At 35.5% G+C, this 11,283-nt stretch overlaps 1 long non-coding RNA gene across 1 annotated transcript; it reads right to left on the bottom strand.

Annotated features, from left to right (window-relative positions):
* Positions 1-6,347: 6,347 nt before the first annotated feature.
* LOC130466996 (uncharacterized) lies at positions 6,348-7,135 on the bottom strand. The gene is made up of 2 exons (XR_008927159.1): positions 6,954-7,135; positions 6,348-6,654 (listed from the first exon to the last, which is right to left on the bottom strand). It is a non-coding gene; the product is annotated as an uncharacterized lncRNA (long non-coding RNA).
* Positions 7,136-11,283: the final 4,148 nt, after the last annotated feature.

The following is an 11,283-nucleotide window of genomic DNA, read 5'->3' as shown; positions in this document are numbered from 1 at the left end:
TAATATTTATCTACAGAGTTCCTAAAATCAGTGGGAGCTTAGTGTTTGTTGTTCAAAAAACTAAGGCCCAAGTATAGATATATGTTTCATTGTGATTTATTCAAATGAGACACAAGGGTATTGTTTCTACCACGAATTTTTGAGAACATAATGTTTGTTTGCTCGAAATAATGTCCTTTTGGAGAGTCGTTTCCAAAATAACAAGTGGGAGAAAATAGACCTCGAAAGTTTTCGAGGCGAACAACAAACATAACGGACATTCAGGAGGCTTTTCGAAGTTCTTTAGAAAATCCGAACATGTATTCTTTAAGGACTTTAGAAGTGGCTTTAAAGAATAGACATCTCTTAGAAGACTTTACAAGTGCTTCAAGGAGAACAAGAATATTCAAAGGACTTTCAAGTGGCTATTGATATTCTATTGTTTGATGTTCTATACCCAAGTAGGCATAGAGTTCAAGTCACTGAAACTATGAGATTCTTCTATTAGATAGTAAAGAAACATGGAGTTCAGGCCACTGAAGCTATGCGATTCTTCTAATTAGATAGTGAAGAAACCTACAACTTGCAGTCAAACTATTATCATGTAGATTAATGAGTTTGTGACCTGTAAGAAAGCTATGACGAAACCCAGATTCCCTAAAATGGTTAGAGGCCATATATAGACTCAAATGTTTTAGACGGTTAAAGGCCATAAAACATACTTAATGTTTTGATGACAAAATTTAAATTTTGTTGATTTGCAAGAATAGATTAAACACCTATTGATTGCAAATTGGTTTTAAGGATAAAAACCATCAAACATGGAATTGTGTTAACACACAAAGCTAGATTAGTTGCTAAAGGTTACAAGCAAATTCATGGCATGGATTGTGTTGAAAACTCATGCATAATCGTAATGCTCAAGTCTATAAATCAAGCAATGATTGCATATTGGTACATATGGCAATTGGATGACAAAATGTATTCCTCAATCAAATGTTGGAAGAAACTATGTACATGGTATGTCATAGGATTTGTGGATCCAAATAAATACTTGAAAAGGAAAGCTAGCTTATGAAATCTAAGTACAGATTTAAGCAAGCAATTGGGAATTAGAAATGTATTTTAGTGAAGCTAATAAGTAATTTAGTTTCATAAAAGGTACATGACTCTTATAGATATATAAGAAGTTTAGTGGGAGTACGTAAAACTTAATTGGTCCTATGTGTATCAAAGACATATCTCTCTATTGTGAAATAACATTCAAATGCTAATGACTTAGATTTGAAATTATTCATCAATGATGGACCATGGCGAAAATTAGTACATACTGGGTATTAAGATCTATTTACAAAGATCTTATAATATTGTTTTGCATTAAGTAATGGCATTTACTAAATCAAACACGAAAGCCTCCATTGGAGACATTTGACCCATATGAATAAATCTAAGTAAAGGATGTTTGAACTATGTATAAGCATTTACTAAGTTAAACATCAAAGAATCTAAGTAAGATTCTTAACCTATATTACATGTCAAAGAATTTAGCTGGATTCAGTATCTACTGAAATTGAATGAGCTAAAGTTACATGAATAGAATTCAATTGGGAATTATTCTGCAAAAGAATTTATCATGTATGATATAATATGAGGATCGCCAAAAACGTATCGTATGACTTTAGGCATGACGAACATATACCAATCTCTATTGATCTAAGTGAAGATCAACTATATTGAGATCAAGAATACTTATGGTACTTGAAAAGGTACATAGGAATAGTTCTTGATTCAAGGAAATAAATATATGCTAAATATTGATGCTACACGCATAAGCACTGGCAAAGGATCAAGCAAGACCCTTTGGAGTTAACCATTGATAAGGACGAGCTATAGAGCATCGTGTTTTGAAATGGCAACATGGATTGGAGACCATGAGTTGTTGCGTGGGAAATAAAAACAATAATTTCTATGTTCCAAGATATAGTTGGAAAGTCTTCCGCATATATGTGAACTGCTTGGATAAGTAAATCCAAACATAGCGTCACTAGCAACCTAAACAGTTGAAGTAAAAGTACTTATTGCCTAAGAAGCAATAAAACAGGGTTGTTTACGTTAAAGAGTTCTTCACTGAACTTGGGTGGATCACATGTCTGCTGACTTGATGGTTCTTCATTGCAAAATGCGTAGAACCACTATCGAAGTAAGAAAGACTAGATCACATAATAAACAAACTCAAAAGATCTTATCATCATATCTCGAAAAGACATTCGATGAAAAGGATATTAAGATTGGCAAAGCATGATAACTAAACCTATGCAACAAGTGAGAAGCAACACTCACATTGTAACACTGGAAATCAAGCATAGCTTTGAAATTCCATGAACTGTTTTAAAGATGGGTTTGAGGCCCATGGTTGTAAAACATTGGGGTTCAGCATTTCTCATATATGAAATGTATTTTCATATTCCATTTAATCTTGGTTTAGTATTAAATGATGAGTCCATTCAATTTGACAATATATATTCAAGATAGACTGTCAGGACCAGTCCTGTGACTAAGAAATTTCTATCAAGTGAACTTGAATGTCAAAAGTTGAAAATGGTCCCTGGTCGGAGTTTTCTATAAAATTGGACGCATAGAAAACATTAGACGACTAGAATGCAAGATGACTAGTAGTTCTGTTTCTTGAACTATGTGGACATGGAAATGTCGTAATCATTTGCATAGATACTTACTTTGGAAAGACTAGTATCGGACAGACCTATGAAACTTTACTGTAAGAGATGAAAATCTGTCATCAGTAAATTTCATTAAAATTATTAGACACTAAATCCTCAATACCTGAGTGATTTGAGATTACTTGTTTGAGAACAGGTTACTTTGACGTTGACCAACCGTCGCACCGTAAAAAAAGGCTATAAAGGCAACGCTCAGGTAATCACCTATCAAACGAAGTCTAATCTCAAGATCGCAAGATTGGGATTGTCCTCCCATAAATCGGGATGAGATGCTTAAACGTTGTACAAGGCTACTCGGAGAGCTAGAAACTGTAAAATGCATGGCCGTGCTCGGATGAATCATAGGCTATGATTATCTGTTTATTTGATCAGTTGAACTCTGAAACCGAGAAACACCTCCGGACATAATAAGGATGACAACTCTTACCTTATGTTCAAGAGCAAGCATCGAGCGACAAAGGAATTAGGTAATGCACACTTGTCCCTAAGGACAAGTGGGAGACTGAAGGAAATAGTGCCCTTGGTCCAAGTATGCATATAATATTAAGTCTAATAAATGCGGTTCAGTATTAATTAACAATTTAATAATTCAGTGAGATCAAGTGAGCTGAATGTCTAGCTAGAGGCCGCTTCAGTTCAAGTAGAATTAATTATATTAATCCACAGCTTACTCTTGACTGAACCCGTAGGGTCACACAAATAGTACGTAAACGGATCAAGTATTTAATGGCATTAAATACTCCATCTATGGATATTCGGAATCGACGGATCTTGGTTTCAGTGGGAGCTGAGATCGTCACAAGCAAGAAATGAATACTCCGGAAACGATGATATTGCCGGAAACGGAAATATGGATCGTATCGGAAATATAAATATTATCCAAGTCGTAGATGTTGCCGGAAACGGAAACTATGTACGTATCGGAAAATATTAATGGAAATGGAAATATTGCCGGAATCGGAAATATTGCCGGAAACGGAAATATTGTCTGAATCGGAAATATTATCGGAATCGGAAAATAATTCCAGAAACGGAAATATTAAATATTTGTTCGAAACGGAAATTAATTCCGGAATCGAAAATATGAAATATTGTTCGTATCGGAAATAAATTCCGGAATCGGGAATTTAATCGAAAGCGTATCGTACGAATTAGCATCGGACGAGGCCTGCCAGACGAAGGCCCAACACGAAGCCGGGCCATCGCCCAGCAAGCCAGCGCGCCACAACGCACCAGCCAAGGCTGCGCCAGGCCCACCGCAAGGCAGGCCCAGCGCGCGCCAAGGCTGCGGCAGCGTGTGGGCCTCCTGGCAGTGGGCTGCGAGTGCTCGCGGGCTGCGCGCGCGCGCATGGCGCCCCTCGTGGGCTGCTGTGCGTGCGTGTGTGTGTTTGTGTTCACATACGAAACCTAAAGCGTATAGGATTATTTAATGATTAAATTCCTAATCCTAAAAGATAAATTAATTAAATAAGAGTTCTACTAGGATTCTAATTTAATTAATTCATATCTTAGTAGGATTCCAATTCTCTTTCCATACCCCTATAAATATGTGGCCTGGGTTCACAATTAAAAACGAGTTTTTGAAGTATTCAAAGTGATTTTTGAGAGCAAAAATTCAGTCACATTCTTGCCCATAATTGCCGAAAATTATAGTACCTTAAGGGCGATTCTAGTTGGTCAATCTTAAGGCGGATCCGGACGTGCTGTGGACTATCTACGGAGGGACGACACTTGGAGTCCTAAAGACTTGTTCTTGTTCGGTTCGGGCGCAGCTAGGGAGGGCACGCTACAAAGTGTATGCACCTAAATTATGCTATATGATTATGTGTAAATAATATGTTTCCTGGCTTTATGGTTTTTCCGCATGATTTATGTTTATTCATATGTATCATAACCTAACACCTCATACTATCAAGAGTACGACGACGACACGATAAATTCGACAAGCATGATACATAACTAAATCAAATCCTTAATCCAATCGCAACAAAATGAGCAAAATAATGATAACAAGTATATATCTAAAATTCGTCTTATAGCATAACATAACGAGAAAAATAGGATTGGTCCTAAAATAAATTTCTAATAAATGTGAAACTACCAAAAATAGTACAATCATGAAATATTTATTTAAAAAGCTTAAATGACAATATAAAAATAGGTATTGAGATTACGTATATACAATCTAGTTTTACTAACAATAGTTTTAACAATATAATATCATATTTATAAAGGCATCCCTAGGAAAGGCATAATGGGAAAACGACTGGCCCAAGGGAAAAGGCAAAAACTCACTCAAATTTACTAAATACTTAGAATAAAATATTTTTCGTGTAAAAATAATTGCAATAGCCAAGGTGTAGCTCAATGGTTTTTTCACGTGATTTTGTACACTACAAGCGAAAGGGAGTCACGATACGTGTTCGGCTCACAACCCCACATTTTTAGCTTATGTCATTTATCATTTGGAAACTTTGCCAATACCTACCATTTTTATTACTCAATTTAAGTTATGTGTAACACCAACGCCTACAATTTTTATTTATCATGCGCAACTCTTACAATCCTAATCTTTTTTTTCTTTTGTTAATTTAATCACACCTCCTGTTTTAATGTTGGGTCTCTTTAGAAAAAAAACTTGAATTTTAGTATAGAGTTTATCGTACTTTTTAAAATTTGCATGCACTTGCTAAAACTATTGTACAATCCGCTACTATATATACATAATTCTGTCTTCAATATATTTACTTTGCGATCAGTAGGTTTCTCATTGTTAACTTGTTTTGGACTTGTTGTTATTTTGATGTTAATTTCATATTTATTGTTCGAGATATTATAATTCATGTGCGATACTACAAGATCGAATATTTCAATTCCTACATATTTTTAATAGAGGAAAATAAATGAATAAAAGTTTCTTTCCTAGTTAATTATATACAAAAACTCGTGTAGTATTAGATCAACTATTCAATAAAAAGCACACCTGGTCCACACCTTTTTAATTTATAGGCCCCAAATTATTGTTCCTCCCTTATGCCACCAAAAAACAGGATTGACACTACAACTACTTTAAAATGTGTATCATGTTGAGGTGAAAATAATCTTTAAAGAATATTGTACAAAAAGTTACCAAGATGGTTTACATATTTTGAAGGTTACATTCTTGGATGAAAAATCCGACTTCTACATCGGATGCATTTATTTAAATCCTCTCATCATTATTCATTTCCTCCTTGCACGACACCATATTGTATCATTTCAAATTTAAGTAGAAAACAAAGTTGTGGCATAATATTGTATCTATGTGATTATATTTCATTCAGAAAAACTGTACTTTCTAATGACTAGTGGTATATTGGATGGTAGGAGTCGTTGCAAGGTGCAGACCTTTAGGGAGGTACAAATAAATTGCTGTGTTGAATGCCTTGACTAGATGTCCTTCAAAGAGTAACACTTAGCTTTACCAGGCATTACTGGTTAGGTGGCCGGTGAATGAATGGTAGAAAATCTAAACTTTCTACCATGAAACACATTTCCACCTGTTTGGGCAGCCATTGAAGTAGTAGGAAAAAGCTCTTAAAACCCGTTAGTAGCCGGTAATAAATGGTGCAACAGGAACAAACTTAAGTATAATTTTGCAAGGAAAATAGTATTCGTTATCTCCATGGTAATGCAATCTCATCCCAAAGTTGTATTTTTCTTCATAAACTTTTCAACCAATACCACATCCAACTCGCGTGGATAGGAATTAAAGCTTAGAAAGAAAGGAGAAATTTTGGTTGAACTAGCATTAACATGGGAGCAAACATGGGGGTGGACATTGTTTTTCCTTACAAATTTAATACAAATTCATTCTCATTAACTCCATAGTTTTCCGGCTATCAAACAAGCAATAATCCCTTGCCTAAGCCAAAGCGCATAGCCACGAGAGTATAATCTGTCAGAAACAAGAACATTTTGTTAGTCTCTAATACTCTAATTGTGGATACATTTCTGAGCAATTGGAAAAAAAAACATGTCAATATTCCTTTTTGTAAATGAATTAAAAAAAATAATCAAAATATAAATACATAATTTATAAGTGATTTATCTTATGTTTTTAAATCATTAGACTATATACGGTTTCATTTCATTTAAGAAATGTTATGATATATGTCAATCAAGATAATTGTGGATGATCCTCCTACATTTCTATGCTATAATTGAATCATTTAAGAAAAGAGCTAGAAAACAAACTTGGTGAATTGCCGAAACAATGTCGGTGATGTTGATAAACAACATTATATGAAACCATTTTCTCTTCATTTTCTTTCTTTGTAACCAACTTTCTTGGGAAAATGTGACCATTAAAACTTGTGTTATGACTAACTCGAAATTTTAGAAGGTACCTAACGTTGAAAGAATTGGTTTGCGTTTTAGTTGGGATGAGGTTTGATGAGAATATGTGTGATATATGAAAACCTATTTATAAGAGGACTTAAGGTATGAGATCACGTATAAAAAGAAAGGAATCATATTGTGCTTCTTGAGGGTTGTACGAATCATATGAGATATGATATTCTTCCTTAGCTTATAAGTACCTTCGAAGTAAAGGAAATAATAATAAATGTTACACGTAAGACTTATATATAACTTTACTCAAACATTCCATATCATGTATAACAAACTTGTGGCTCATGTATGTTCTAGGAATTAAAGAGAGAATGATGTGGAGTATTGTATACATTAGTTTTATTGTATGTAATTGCCTTCAAAATTAAGGAAATCAAGATAAAACCTATAGGCAATGGCCTACAACTTTACACGTTCATGTCACACATGCATGTGTCTCATGCGAATTTTATCAACGGGAGCAGTGAATCATATAAGACTAGTACTGTAGACACCTAAATCCTGTCTCCCCATTGGGATGATGACGATACCATTATCCTTGATATGTGGTTGGAACAACTCCGTGCGGAATTCTCAATTTCTAAAACATATTCCAAAATCCAAGATCCAAAATCCAATTCCCGAGACCGTTCGCATCACGGGACTCGGTACAAAATTCAATTTCCGAAAATCAATTTCAAAATCCAAGTACAATCTCACCCAATGGACCACTCCATTGGTTTTACAAGGCATTTTCCAGTCAAAATGACACTAAGCAATCCAAATTCGGGCGCCGACCCAACAAACCGAGCAAGCCGGGCCTCGTCCCATAAAACCGAATTCAAAAACCCGAAAACGGCTAGTTTTTAGTCACAAAATCGAAGCCTTAACCATTAATCAAGTGCTACGTGCTAAAGCTCGTACATTTCGTACAAAGGTACACTCACTAAAAGCCAAAGTCAAGGACGGTGAAATCGTCCTTGCTTGGCGTTTTCTGTGCCACGTCAGGCGCCAGGCGCCGTAGCCTGCACTTGGCGCAGCTATCATCTGGCGTTTAGCCATCCAATTTTCTATTTAAACCCTAATTTCCAAGCACTTTAGGTCAGAAAATTACAATCAGAACATCGTAATTCTGAAATTTCCCCTCAAAAATCAAATACAAAACTTCAAAAATCTCATACAAATCTCAAGTTTTCAAGCAATTAGGAGCTCCAAGAGGAATTCTAACCTAAACCTAACTAGGTAATTCCGAATCCCAATCCTAATCTAATATGTTTCTATAATTTCTCTTTCAAAATGATTAGTAAAGTTGGCACTTTTACTCTTAAAAGTGTCACTTACAACAATCACATATTTTTCAAAATCAACACTTTCTTTGATTCAAATACAAAGTTATGGATTCCATGATGTTTAAGGTTGTTTGTAATCACTTCCTTAAACTAGAATCATTTTCAAAATATGGAGTAATCAAAGGTGAGGCCTTTTCAACATTAAAAGGTCTGATCTTTGAGATTCAAGACTCCTCTTTTCAATATTCAAGTCCAAGTTTCATTTTCAAGATTCTATGATGTTTAAGGTTGTTTGTAATCACTTCCTTAAACTAGAATCATTTCAAGTTGTGGAGCACATCAAAGGTGAAACCTTTTTAACATTAAAAGGTCTAATCTTTGAGATTCAAGACTCCTCATTCAATTCAAGTACAAATTTCATTTTCAAGACTCTATGATGTTTAAGGTTGTTTGTAATCAATTCCTTAAACTAGAATCATTTCAAGATATGGAGCATATCAAAGATGAAACCTTTTCAACATTAAAAGGCCTAATCTTTGAGATTCAAGACTCCTAAGTTCAATATTCAAGTTCAATATTCAAGATTCAATATTTCAAGTTCAATTTCTATGTCCAAAATCTAAGACACTTTTGGATGAGCAACTTGTCCTAAAGTTGAGATTTTTAGACTTGAATCCGTGTCGGACGCACTTATTATTAAGAAGTCGTTTGGCGTTCGGATCTCAAATACAATAGTTCAATTTCAGTATCGCATCTTTTCAATTATGCACTTCAATTCCGCAATTTCAATAATGCCTTTCAATTATGCACTTCAATATCGCAATTTCAATAATGCCTTTAAATATTGCACCTTTCAATTCCGCACTTACTATTTATGCAACTTTACTTGTCTAGTCCTTCTAGGCAATGTGGTTCCCACCTAGGCCTTTTCTAGGTGGTGATGTATCTTTACTAATTACGCATTTATTTTCTATTGTGATGTTGCTTTACTTGTTTATTGCTTTCATCACCTCACATGCTAAATACAACAAAATGCAAAGTTACACAACGCTTAACAAAGATAATTTCTTGGACAAACCGGCCTTAGGTTCCCTTAAATTAACTTTAAAGCAAAGTGGTCACAATACAAGTAGAAATTCTATGTGCTAATTTCTAAGTTCAAACCCAAATAGTGTCATGACTAGGGTTATTCGAAAATGTTCTATGCCATGCATTCGGATACAATTTTTAAGGCTCGCGGAATAAGCATCTCGTTCCCTTGCCCGGATCTCACCCATCCGTTTCTAAGATTCAATGTCTTATCCACTAAAGAGTCAACTTTGGTCTTTCCAAACGGGACCTATAAAATTGTTGGTTGGAGACTCCTTCGAAATCCAAAAACATACAAATCTCCAACTATTTTCCGTAGGGGAAATCAAGAGCACCAAAAAACCCCCTATAATTCTTTTTTTGGTAAGCAAGCTATTATAATTATTACCAACCAAAATCAGTACAGCTTAAACACCTCCCACAGAGGTGAACACACACAACTCCTAACTGCCATCAGCAGAAAAGAACCAACACCTAACAGCCAGCAGGCTATAGAAAACAAAACCTACTTACAGACTCTGAAACCAAGTATTATCTCCTCTACTTACTTTCTTACACATGACAGATTTAATTCTATCTTTTACAATTCGTTTCAGATTACTCATAACAGAATCAACTGTTGGAACTGACCCTTCCCAAAAACTCTGATTCCTACTTTTCGAAATCAAGTAAACCAGAGCTGTCACCCCTGCATAGCATACTTGATTCCTGAACTTGGAATGCTTCCCTCTCTTGATGGTGTTGATGACATTGTGCAGACCAGTATTGACATTTCTAATGTTAAGCCAATGCTGCCAGGTCTTGAAAACACATTTGGCTGTACTGACAACTGAAAAACAGATGCTCATGAACTTCAGCAGCTTGCTTACAAATTAAACCACTTTATCCCATTGAACATGAGGTTTATCTCCCACCAACTTGTTATAAACCTGCTTGACAGAATATTGAACCATATTCCTAAATTTAGTATAGGAGAAAACTTGCTTCAGATGATCTCGTGTTTCACATATCCTTTTCCAGTACCAACTTGCAGAGGCATTTGGTTGGTACTCCCACCAGTCCCCATCTTTGATGTAAACTGAGTGAATCCACTTAATCCAGATGTTGTCCTGCTTAGTGGTGATAGCCCACACATATTTTCCCAAACTAGCAATATTCCAAGTGACCACATCCCTAAAACCCAAACCACCAACCTGTTTAGGTGAACAAACTCTATCCCAGGCAACAGAGCTTGGTTTAGAACTATATGCCTGCCCACTCCATAAGAAAGCTCTACAAATCTTAGCAATATCATGCAGAACACCCTTAGGAAGGATGAAAATCTGAGCCCAGTACAAATGCAGGCTTAAAAGAACTGAATTTACCAGTTGCATTCTAGCAGTGTAGGACAAATTCCTAGTGCTCCATATTTTAATCCTTGCTGTCATTTTGTCCACCAAAACATCACACTGACTTGCTGAGATCCTTTTAGAACAGATTGTCACTCCTAGGTACTTGAATGGCAAAGTACTCCTAGTAAAACCAGATGCATCCACTACTCTTTTCACATCACTCTCAGACATGCCATGGCAATAAATAGCAGAGTTACTCTTGTTAGCCATCAAACCAATAGACTTGGAAAATAAAGCAAAAGCTTGGAGCAAGGAATATATGGAGGGATATTCCCCTTTACAACACAAGATAAGATCATCAGCAAAGCAAAGATGGGTGAGCTTCACATCTTTACACCTTGGATGAAAACTGAAATTGGGGCAAGTCAATCAACTTATGCAATATTCTGGACAAATACTCCATGCATATAACAAACAGCAAAGGTG

The sequence above is a fragment of the Spinacia oleracea genome, chromosome 2, assembly GCF_020520425.1.
Source record: "Spinacia oleracea cultivar Varoflay chromosome 2, BTI_SOV_V1, whole genome shotgun sequence".
In the NCBI taxonomy this organism is placed as follows: domain Eukaryota; kingdom Viridiplantae; phylum Streptophyta; class Magnoliopsida; order Caryophyllales; family Amaranthaceae; genus Spinacia; species Spinacia oleracea.
This window is presented reverse-complemented; position numbering and strand designations above follow the sequence as displayed.